Source organism: Ambystoma mexicanum, chromosome 6q, assembly GCF_040938575.1.
Source record: "Ambystoma mexicanum isolate Mex_15411 chromosome 6q, UKY_AmexF1_1, whole genome shotgun sequence".
In the NCBI taxonomy this organism is placed as follows: Eukaryota; Metazoa; Chordata; class Amphibia; order Caudata; family Ambystomatidae; genus Ambystoma; species Ambystoma mexicanum.
In genome coordinates this window covers 104,735,801-104,748,678 of record NC_090937.1, presented here as the reverse complement: position 1 = coordinate 104,748,678, position 12,878 = coordinate 104,735,801, and positions in this window count along the sequence as shown.

Here is a 12,878-nt window from a genome sequence, read left to right as displayed (position 1 = left end):
TATTCATATGAGTGTGTGCTGTTTGTATGCGCAGTGATATTCTTTTCAATGTTATTTGGCCTGGTACTGTATTGGGCAATAGCTTTTATTTCAATTGATATGAGCCAGGGGAGTGAGGGAATAAAATCAATTAAACAAGGAACCCATTTAATTTGGGATGGCGTAAAGTTAATATGGGCCCACTGGGATCACAGGAACGAATCCACTGATAAAAATGCCAATGGACAGTTGCGCAGACAACACAAAAGCCCCATTATTTTAATGATTCAGATTTTAGTGTTTATGCAATGAATGAGAGAACACCTTCTGAACTCACGTGGGTACAAAATCACCCATACCCAACCACAATGCCAGTTGCAGAAATCACATCATCAGGTAGCATAATCACCAGAGAAAACAGCAGCGATAACAAAGACATAGCCACCAGCTATTCCAACCTATACACACAGTGGGAGGGAAAAGGGAATGACATGGCGTCCCAGGGAAACGAGGGGGGTGGACACAGGAGTAAAAAGAGGGGAACGCAACAGGAGATATGGGAAGAAAATTACAAATTCCACCTAGATACAGTTGATGACCCTCAGCACCCGCACCAAAAAACAAATGGTACGCTGACATGAGCAATATGGCAAAACAGACAACAAATTAAAGTTGTTATGTTTGCTCACTTATACCCCATGCCTCAGGAACCCCTAAAATATTGCTGCCACAAGAAATTCCATTTGCAGAGGCACAGTGTCTCCTACATCTCGTACTGTGTAGAATCAAAAATACTTTTCAAGCACGCATGGTCGCATTCGAACTATTGCAGAACGAGCGGACATGCTACTCCCGGCCGCAAGGAGTAGTTTGTGTAAAGGAGCCGTTTTTGGTGATAAAAGGAACACTACTCTTGGACAATAAATGGCAGAATGAAGAAATATTATGTAAAGCAGAGGCACTGCGAGGACTGGCTGAAGAAAACATTCATGGGTACAAAGAACGTGCGCTCCCATATGGACTGAACATATAACAAAACTCACTTGGGTGACTGCCATCGAAAAACCCTTCAAGTTCCAAAAAGACATTCCTTACGAACTCTGCTTCCATGGGGAAGGTAAAAAGAACGTGGGAGAAAACAAAAACTGCAGCAAAACTGTCATAATACCTGACATGAAGAAAGGAACAGCTGCAATGATGGATACATACTGGGTTTGCGGTAACATGGCACACATACACCTCCCACAATCCTGGAGGGTTATGTGCTCCCTGGCAACGCTGCATTCCGCATTAATGGTGATCCCAGAAAGCCATATCCAAGGGGAAAAGACACAAGTGGCGGCACCAAATGAACTGTCCCCAACACCGCCTGACGAAGTTCCTGTGTATGCCATACCTGAAGAAAAGTTACAGAGCACAATGCGGAGAAGCAGAAGATCATCAAACTATATCTCTGCCAAATCAACAGAACTCCTGGCACAGATCCCTGATCGATTCCAGTTGTTCAGCTCTGTCGAGACATTCTTCGCATCTCTCGTTCCCAGCATCCATGCGAGAACGAATGCAAAATGGCTGCAGATTACCAGATGAGAACTCATCCAGCTGGCCAACGACACTGAAGAAAGATTCAACATCATCAAGGTAGAACTTAGGGGCCGATTCATGGAACAAACGTGCACCGAAATCCCAGCGCAAGCAGGCGAAAGGTGGCGCAAGCATGACAAAGCAAGCGCATGCGCACGCATGTGATTCAAGGAAGGCGCTGCGCTTGTTTCCCACTGGTTGTGTGCCAAATCGGTGCATGTCGCACGTGGACACACACGTCATCAAACGGCGTGCGCTACGCGCACAGCAAAAGCGCACATAGCGCAGCGCACACAACAAAAGTGGGCGGAACAGTGGGCGTAAGACGCGGAATGGGGAATAACACGTGAAAAAGAAGGCGTAACTGGGGAAGTACTGCAGGGAACTACACGGAACGCCCACACGCACACGAACAACCCGTATTCATGGATTCGAATATGAAACCCGCACACGGCAAAAGACGCACACAGGCGTGAACGCATCCCCCACATGAACGCAGGCAGAAGCGTCCCCGCGCACAGTATAAAAGTGCGCACAAACAACAAACACGTATATACAGCTACAATGAATGCCCCCTTTGTCGCAGCACTGATCGTGGGACATCTCAGGAGGAGGAGAATAGCCAGGGCATGCATTTTTTCACCACGGACAAGCCTTTTTGGGATGTCTGACGACCAGGTCTACGGCAGGTGTAGGTTTCCACCCGGTATCATCCTAGACCTGGTCAGGGAGTGGGAAGATGACCTTACATCCCCCACCCTTTCCTCCCAAGCATTGAGCCCCTTGGAGAAGGTGCTCAATGTCCTGCATTATTTGGCCACTGGGTCATTTCAGCAGACTACTGCCATAATGGGGGGGGGGGTCTCACAGGCCACGCAGTCACGCTGCCTACACCAGGTCTTGGCAATCATGACAGCACGCCCCTCAGTCCACAGGCACATATACATGCCCAGAACACCCGCAGAAAGGCAGGGCGTTGTCCTGGACTTTTAGAGGGTGGCACACTTCCCCAAAGTGCTTGGTGCCATAGATTGCACCCATGTGGCCCTACGTCCACCTAGGGCCACTGAGCACATCTACCAAAACTGCAAGCACTGGCATTCCATCAATGTACAGGTGGTATGCGATGCGAAGGGAATCATCACCTCTGTCTATGCAAACTACCCTGGCTCCACCCATGACAGTTTCATATACAGAATGTCCGCCCTGAGCCGGGCCCTGGAAGCTGGGTAGCATGGCGACACATGGCTCCTAGGTGAGTACAAATGCCCTTGCACATGCATGCATGTCACACACACACACAAATACACAAACCCCAATAATCACAACCATTATCACCTCTCCAGGGGACAGTGCCTACCCTCTGATCAACCCCATGATGACGCCAATCCGGAACCCCACCACACCACCCCAGGTAAGATACAACCTGGCCCATATTGCAACCAGGGCCATAGTGGAGCACACATTCGGAGTGCTCAAGTCAAGCTTCCGCTCTCTTGACCGCTCTGGTGGGCAGCAACTCTATGCACCCCCAGTAGTGTGCAGGATCATTGTGGCAGCATGTGTCCTGCACAATGTTGCAACACGGCAAGGCGTACCGGTAGACATGGTGGTGCCCCCATATCCCCAACAACAGGCACAGGCGCGGCCCATGGGTGGGGATAGGGCACGTGGCGAGGAAGCCCAGACCCAGCTTGTGGCCACATTTTTCACCTAAACTCCCACCCCTGCGCAGTGCACACAGGCCTGGCACATACCTGGTGACAATCGATGATGACAAAGAGACAGTCAACTGTCACAACCTTACCACCCTGAGATTGTTGCCATGGAAGTGCCACATTGTGTGCATCCCTAGCTACTTAAACACAAGCAATCCTGTATGACCAAAAGGCACACATGCAAGGTGTGAATCACACACACCTGCAAAACAGGCCATGACTATCACTGGTATGTCACTCAAACCCTCCCAAACCACAACATGACATGACAAGCAATAGCCATACACCAACACAGTACCAATAAGGTACACATTGCCATGTGAAAAATGTAAATTGGCATCAGACAATGATGCCTGACATGGAATGAGATGAAATGACTGACCAACAACCTCCCACCCAAATGCATTCCAAAAGTCGTAGTTGTAACATAACAATGAATGCCTGTCTACATGCACATTGTGCATTGCAAAATCAACACTGCAGCTTCTGTGTGCTTTGTCCACCTCCTGCAACACACTGCTCAGCGCACAGCACAGTTAACAGCCAGCTAATTAGGCATGTACAGGATCCACAATTGGTCATAGGACATGTGCTGCAGGGACACAGTGGGCACCAGAAGCCAAACAGAGTGTACCCGTGGACATGGAAGGGTGGTTGTACATGTAGTGCATTATAGTGTGAGTGTGTGGGTCAGTAGGGACATGCACTCAACATATGCATGTGCAATCAAGTGACCATCAGTGTCCTCTACACATCACATGTGAACATTCACCATGTGTACACCCCAGCATGTCAAACCACAACCATCCCCTCACACCTGAAAGGTAAACACAACACATGAACAGGCATTGATCAGTAGAACACATCATGTACATAGGATACCACAATTACAATGTCAGGGTGCCCATCACACTGCAGGGCAAGGCAACTATCACCAACAAAGCACCCCCCCTCCCTCACAAATCACCCTGACCCACTGAACAACTGCACCGGGGTTATGGAGCCTTCATCCTTGAATTTCACCTGGCCACAGGATCACCCTTCCCCTTTGTCACCATCTCCCACCTTGTGCGTAAAAGGTTGCCAGCACCCTCAGAGTCCACCTTGATTTGCAAAAACACTACATCCAAGAGAACGCAAAGCAGGCCAACACAGAAGCCAAGTAAAAAGCCTGCAGGCAGAAAAACTAACCAGAACAGCCTCCAGTAGATGACTTGAAGTAGCAGTACATCACAAAGGCCAAGTACTACCACAATGACGTAACAACCAAGGTAGCACAGTAAAACAATGTCACAACAGGATTTGTACCATGTATGGTACATAACATAGAATGATGCACCACAAACGGATGTGTACTGTCACAGCTCCCGTGTACAGGCGCAGGAGTGGCACGAACCAACCACCCCCAACGTGGTTTGGGTGTCTGCAAGGTCAAACTCACACAGGCCTCTGAGACCCTGGTGGGGAAGGAGGGTGGTCAGGTATATGCAGTCGGGACAGGCGTTGGCATACTGGATGACCGGAATGAGGGGCAGGAGAGGGGAGTAGGATTGACATGGGAAAGTAGGGAATGCACAAAAATGTAGTACTCACATTAACACATACACAATCATACCAAACTTGTTCATCATGCACATAGCAGCAATTCACTGAAATGGAAGTCAAAGAGAAACTTTTCTCTGGGGTGAGTGCTGGCCTCCTGCCTGCGCACTCTCAGGTCCGGTAACAGGAGCACTTCAATGCTGCAAAGAGAACCACAGTTAATAATCTGTGCTTGCCCATAACACACAAACACACCACCAAATATGCCCCAAAGTAACAAACTACTCTACAAACAGACTATCTGGTGTGGATTCTTCGTACCCATATGTAACATTACCCCTGTGATGGTTCATACACAGTCAATGCAGTAAGTCAGGTGCCGGTGGGTGCGTGGCAAATGGAAACCCAATGTGTCACGATTCACACAACATGCAATGTTCCCTGGGTAAGCACACAGACGCATATAGCAAGGTATGACTTCAGAACAAGTCGTGTTCCACCATGACCGAAATAAAGTAGGAAGTGCATGTTTAAAATTCTACATGGAAATGAAATGCACTGCACCCGAGGCTCTCCTTTGCTGTCTGTCCCTGTGAGCTGCTTCTTTCCATGTCTTGGAACGCTACATGGGTGATACAAGTGCCTCAATGGACCATGGTGGACCAGAGGGTATGTGCCACTGCCCCTGCAGGTGCCCCAGACAACCTTACAATCAACTAGCCATGAGTCCACCAACACATCTGAGCTGTATTGTGCTTTTCAACACCAATATTCGTCCAAGCTCACCCTCAGTGCTGCTACTAAGCATGCATGTGCAACTGGCCTGGTGGAAGGTTTGCTGTGTTGTGGCCCCCCTGTGCTGCTCACCTTGCCTGGAGTCCCTTTAAACACGTCAGCAGTTTTAGGATGTATGATTGCAATCCCTGTGCCTCTGCTTGCGCACACATGTGCATGTGGGCACCACCAAACGTGTCCAGATTCCAGACGTCCAATGGCCCATGTCTGCTGGCAAAGGTGGTCTGGAGGCTCATCCCCCTGCAGAAAGGGCATGAAACACATGATTAATGTTTTAGATTCATCTGTGTGTGTGTCTCTTCAGGCATCTCATCACTGGACCATTTAAGAGACGTACATCAGAAATCACACCATCAGTCCGTCTTTCATAGCCAAAGTATGGAACACACTATCTGCGGCATGAATTGCAATAAGCACATGTACAGTAAATATAAGAAACATACTACACAATGCATAGCAGTGAATGTACACATGAATCATGAAACACCCCATCTAGCAAAAGCAGAACAGTGGTCAATAACACCCCAATCATCCCCACTAGGGGTGTTAACACAAGTTCCACAGCAGCGGACATGCCACAGATATGACAGTCCAAAGCCCTTGTGTAATAGGCTGTTACACCGAACCATCCTTGTGAGCCCATGGATAAGGGAAGCAGGAGTGGCATATGTGAGTCAAGGACCCCAAGCAGCAAACACATACACAAGACAAGCCTGAAGGGCCCAGCTGGAACAGACAGTGGATGCTTTCAAAAGCCACAAAGCACCACACCATCACATGAAAGCACAATAGACAAGCAATTTTAAACTATATTAACTAATTACACTAACTATGAAAAACCTACATTACCTAATTAAACTAACTATCAAACAGATACTTAACTAACTAAACTAAAAGAAAAATCAAAAATGGCCACATACGACCCGGGGGGGGGGAGTCAGCAGGGGGGAGGTACAGGGTGCTGCTCAACACCCACATGCGATGATGCTGAGCAAAAAAACAAAAAACCTCCATGGGCTCAACGCCTGCACAGCCTGACCTATGTGGGAGATAGATTGTCATCCGAGTCTGGCTCATCCTGGAAAGGAGGACGTGGCACAGTAGCCTGGCCACGCCTAGCCGCAGCTTGCCCCTCGTCGGCAGCAAGTCTGCAGGATGGGTGAGTCTGGTTCTGTGTGGCAATGACACGTAGGTCTGCATGCAGAACCTCCCGTGATACACGTGCTTCCTCTTGCAAGGTAGCACGTGTAACATGGAGTTCCTCCTGCAAGGCCTGGCCAGACAACCGCTGCATCTCCCGGCAAGCCTGTGGCTCAGCCGAGATGGTATGCTTAAGCTGTGCAAACCTCTCCTCTGACCGCTCCCTCTGGGACATCAGAAGGACACCCAGAGTGGATTTTAGGGAAGCATATTCCTCCTTCAGGGCCTCCATGTGTGCCTCTGCGTGAGCAGCAATTGCTTGACGCAGAGACAACATTTCAGCCTGGCGTGACCTGTCTGATGCCGCCATGCCCAGCCTGAGCGAGCGGGCCGTGGACCGTGCCGCCTGCTGCTGGAGAAGCACCTGCCTAGCAGGGGGGAGCACGGATCGGGCCACACGCTCCATGCTCTCAACGATGTTCTCCATTGCTGCCCCCTGCCGTTCTGAATTGGCAGTCATATCTTGCTCCCACTCAGTATACTGCGCTTGCGCACGGCGACCGCATTGCTGGGCTTGACCCCTGCGGGACCCAAGGACCAGGTGTCTTCGTCGTGTTGGCACCGTCCGCGGCTCCACGACTACATGCCCCCGTCGACGTGATGTCCCAGGCACATCAGTGATTGGTGTGGAGGGCTATCTGACCCCTCAGTGTAGGTGTCGTGGACAGAGGAGTGTCCACATCAGAATCACTCACCCCTGACACATGGACCTGATGCTCATCCAACTCAAAATAGACGTCAGAGTCGTCATCAGGGCTGGACTCATAGGCAGCCAGAGACAAGATGGACTGTATCACTTGGGGGTTTTCATGGCCTACCACCCCACGACCCCCACTTGTGCCGGGTTGATGTAGTGATAACAAACCTGTGCCTGGCATGACAACACCATCCTCCGGCTCCATTGCGTCATCAACTGAAAAATAGAGAGAAATAAGGTCACTACACATGTCAGAAGCACACAACACACACACACACCGACAACAAACACATCAAGCAGACATGTGACACACAAAATAGAACCTGGCATGCATGCTGGGTCAACTTGGAATTGCTTCTGTGATCAGACCTGTTGAAAGGTGGCAGTTTGCATTGAAGTGGGTCTATGCAGCGCAGCAAATGTGTATGTTACTCACTACCTACATGTACAAGTACTTCATCGTGTGTGTCAGAAAATGTGAAGGCAGTGCAAGGTCAACTTCAGGCATCACACGCAATGTGCATTCAATGGTTAGCATATCTACAAGCAAAGCACCCCTCCACCCAAGTGCAAAAGCAGGGATACCTAGCATGGTATCAAAAGGCTGACCATAGACCTGTGTATTGACAGGCAGTGTTGACTAGCATCAACAGCTTCATGTGAGTCAAGTGACAACACTGCAAATGATGATGGGACAGTAAGCAGGACACATGATGAAACGTCTGGAGGCCACCCACGTGTGAAGAAGACACTACACCAGTTGGACAGAGTCATTGGCCATTAAACAGGCTGAGGCCTGTGATCCACACAGATTGTCAGACCCTAAACATGGGTGCAACGCAGTACTGAGCCACAGTTGACATGGGAAGGCTGATGAAATGCCATGCAATGTATGTCACCCAGGACTTGTATTACAGTGATCATCCAGTCAAGGACACATAGGGGCAATGCACATGGAGCATGAATGGGCACTCATGTCCCTGCGGGGCATCTGACCTCTGCACAGTACAAGTGAGATACCCTGCATCAAGTACTAAGGCTGTACCACACAGCATATGTCTGGCAGATTGGTCGCTGGAAGTTAGCATGTACACAGGACGCATGAACAGGGAAGTACCCAACGGCAATATTGAAGCAGACCAGTGCAAAGGTGGAATTGGGGTGCAGAGCGGAGGGTGGAGGGGCAAGGGAGCAGCCTACATGGAGTACCCGCATGCAGGCAGAGGACACATGCACGTCAGTCATGCTATGACATTGTGCCTGGGCTGAGAGGAAGGTCACCCCACGCTACATGCAGAAGGGCCAGTGAGCTGGAACATGGACCGGAGGGGCATACTGGTAACCAGCATGTGAGTAGGATGCAATAGTGGTGATGCAGACAGTCCCCGTCTGCTGCACATGTAAACCATCCAGCAGAGCAGACATGCATCATGGAAGCATTGCATTACTTGCACATCAGAACCATGTACACGTCACATGTAGTGGCAATCATGCACAACACATCCCACAAGTAAAATACACACGTCCTCAACACACACGCATCAACATTCACTGGACTGGGCATCAAAGTCCGCCATCTCTCCCACTCCTTCGACCGATTCATATGGTATGAACTCGGCAACGAGTGACTCATGCGGAGTGAGGACCTCCTCCTCTGGTGCAGGCCCACCACCAGTCACCAGAGTCAAGTTGTAATTTCAGGCATGCTTAGCCTTAGCGCTGCGTTTGATGTCATTGCAACGCTTTTTGCACTCTTGCGCCATGCGCACCTCATGGCCGAATGCACTGACATGTTCCGCAACATGCTTCCAGTGGGTATCACGTTGGGCAGCCGTAGTCTGACTATTGGCACCCACTAGCATGTCACGGCTGTGGCCCCACACGTAGCCCACAAGGAAGTCCAGTTCCGGGTTTCAGAAAAGCTTCTTCCTCGACGTGCAGGAGGTCGTGGCTGTGTGTGGGGTCCCAGCCTGTGCTGCAGGTGCAACCTTCCTCCTCTTGGATTGTGGCTCAGACCCTAGCTGGCTAATGCCGCCCTGACGAGCATGGCCAGTGGGTTCGGTGGATTGAGCCAAGGGAGTGGCAGGTGGAGGGACGACCAAAGGCCTGACTTCTGTCAGTGGCAGCTGGGTGCCCGCTAATGGACCCTGCGCAGCAACATCCGCTGTGGCAGGGTCATTGAACGCAACTGTCCTGGTTGGCAGACTCACAACTGGGGTGTTGTTGGGTGCATCTGCCCTTGCACTTGCCAACACCGGCTGTTCAGGGCAGCAGATGACATAACTGCCCCAGGGACACATGTCTTGGTCAGGGCAGCCCTGCGTGCCCCTACGGTTTCCCTCCTGGCCTGTTGGAAATCTTCCAAGGGCTCCTCAAGTGCCAACGCAGCATGCGCTGGCAGACCCTGAGCCTGGGTGGCGGTGTCCACAGCTGCACCTGCAGCTACCACTACCGTTGGGCCCGTGGCAGTCGATGGAACGGACTGCCGGGTCACACGGGTGCCAGTGCCAGATGCAGAAGCTGCATCTCCCGGAACCACAGGGGGTGGTGGCATGACTGCATCGACACATGGCACAACATAATGCTCAAATGGCACACCCCTGCCTCTTCCCCCTCTGCGGCCGCCCTGGACACCCTGGAGTCCCCCTACTCCCTGGTCACCCCGGCCACGTCCCTGACCATGCCCGCCACGAGGAGTATGCCCAGCTGAGGCGCCCCTCACCTTTGGGGGCCTCCCAAACATGGCACAGATGTAGAAGTGCCGGCACAGATGGAGTAGTACCAATGGGAGGTGTACACCACAATTGACCTGGGCAAATGGGGTGAAGAGGGTGGAAGCAAGATGTTAACAGCCCCCCTGCACCTGCAAGGCTGTATGTGACCCTGGTGATGTAGTGACGGGTCACGCAATGCTCAGGCACCCCAAAACTGCAGTAAAACCGTGCACGCAACCCTGCAGCCTACGTGCATGGAATCAACCTCCCACAGTACGCGGTGGCACCCAGTAACACGAAAAACACGTATGCGTGGGACATGCAGGCTACAATGACATCAAAAATGGTGCGATACACAGGGGCATCCGCAATGGGAAAAATAGCGTGCGTGACTCACCGTCTCAATAGCGCGTAGCCAATACCCCCGCCAAAAGAAGAGATACGTCCTTGATAGCTGTGAAGTTTTGATGGCGTGCAAAACAACACGAAGCAGCAAGACACGTCGGTCTCCACGAAAGGCACGTACAGCGAACTGCTGGCCCCGCTCACCTTTAACCCGTGCTGAGTGAAACGCCCACGCGCGTCACGTCACTTACACGCGTAGGCCCTTTCCTTGGATTACAAGCATTCACACGGGGACGTGCATTTTTTTCGCGTGCGCTCTAATCCACTATGCCCATGTCACGGGGAAGTGCCTGCGCACGCCCCGTCACAGAAGCGCTTACGCGCAAACGGCCTTTGGTCCAATGAAATCGCTGACGCGCTTATGCGCTAAGGGCCTTTCCTCAAATTACACGCTGACGTGCAATTTTTTCACGTGCCAAATCACTCCGTATCAAGCTGGCCACACGAAAACACACCGAAGACCACGCTCCTGCCCAGAAGGCCGAATTACTGCCCCCCAGAGCCCCGAGCACGCTCCCACCTGCCATCTGCTGCTGCCTGACTGCCTGCTGCCCACGTTCCCTGCCATGTGCTGCCTGCACGTCAGCCAGTTGCTGTGACCACCCCTGCTGGAACCGAAGACTCCCGACTGGGATTCAATCGCTCCACAGCCCAGCCCCGGGACCCAGTTGCCCACCCACACATGCCTCTGGGGTTGCCATGTCCAGCACAACACCATCTGGCAGCACTGGCAACCCCCAGCCAGAGAGGCAGAGGGGCACCAGCTTCACTAGAGTTGGTGACCTGGTGGAGCAAGACCTGGGGCACTATGATGCTTTCTTGGAAGTCTGTGCGCCAACGATGAAGGACGGACCAGGATGTGGATGGACATTGTGACTACCATCAACGCAGAGGGAGTGTCAGTCCGCGAGTTACATCATGTCAAGAAGCGCTGGGAGGACTTCAGGTCCAGGACCCTCAACAAGGCCCGGCACCTCGCTAAGGCAGCGGATGCCAAGGGGCGCCGGGGCCAGCTGTCGAACCATCAAATGAGGGTCCTGCAACGCACATGCCCAGCGCTCTACATCCAGATCCTTGAGAGGCAGACCCGTCTGGAGTCGAGCGGTAAGTGTACATGCATGTTGATAGTACGCTGTGCGTGTCGTGGTGTGCCAGTAGTGTGCAGGTTGCACATGTGTTTATGTAGGGCCATGTAGGGATGTGTATGAACATGGGCGTGAGGCTGCCACATGTGAGTCCTCTCAGTTGTGAGACACATTGATGGTGTATGTGTTGGTAAGCATGCTGGGCAAATGCAGGTGTGGGAGCACACATGTTTGCATTTCTGTGTATATACATTGGCATGGTTGTGGCATGGATGGTGGTTCATAATGCATGTATCTGCACTGTGTACATGTGCATGTATGTGTATCTGACAAGTGTACAACTGTGATGCAACATGGATGCATGTGACACTGATATGTAGAAGGATGAATGGCAGATGTGACATGTATGGCGATCTCATCACTGCAACAGTTGGAGGAGATGTAGACATGCATGTAAGTGTGGTGGCGTGTGTGCATGTCTAGTGCACTCCTTGTGTTTCATGTGATGTCAGGCTCACCTTTGGCTGTTCATGCAGTTGTATGTGTATGGATGGTGCTGCCTGGTGCAATGTTGCTGTTGAAATGTTCATGTGTGTGAGTTAAAATGACATGTGTGTCGTGGAGTGTGATGCCGTGTCTGTAGTTAAACGATGCCCCTCATGTGCAACTGTCATGTGTGTATCAGTACATTGTACAGTGCACTGATGCCTGTCTCCTATCTCTCCCTGTCTGCAGCGTCAACTGATTAAGAGGGCGGAGAGGGTGCTGTGGAGCACAGCGGCAAGGGATCGCACCGCCAGCCGGAGACGCAAGGCCCGGCTCCCCTCCCAGGTTGTGATCTCGTCGGGGAGTGAGGAGTCTGGTGCTGCGTCCCAGGCCGCAGCTGCCGAGAATAGGTCCAAGAGGCGGAGGTTGGAATTGGACTCCTCGGCAGCAGAAGGGGCAGCTGAGACCCCACAGGGTCCGACGGAGGAAGATGGCACAAAGTCATCCAGGTTGGTGGGGGGTTTGGTGGAGGAGGAGGCTGTGCAAGGGAAAGAGACGGGGTCTGGAGGTGGGGATTCCACTGGTACTAGTGGTTCAGTGCAGGGGCAGGGACAGGAGGCAGCACAGGCCACCGCGGAGGTGCCTGTGGGTAATCCTGTCCCCGATCCTGTGA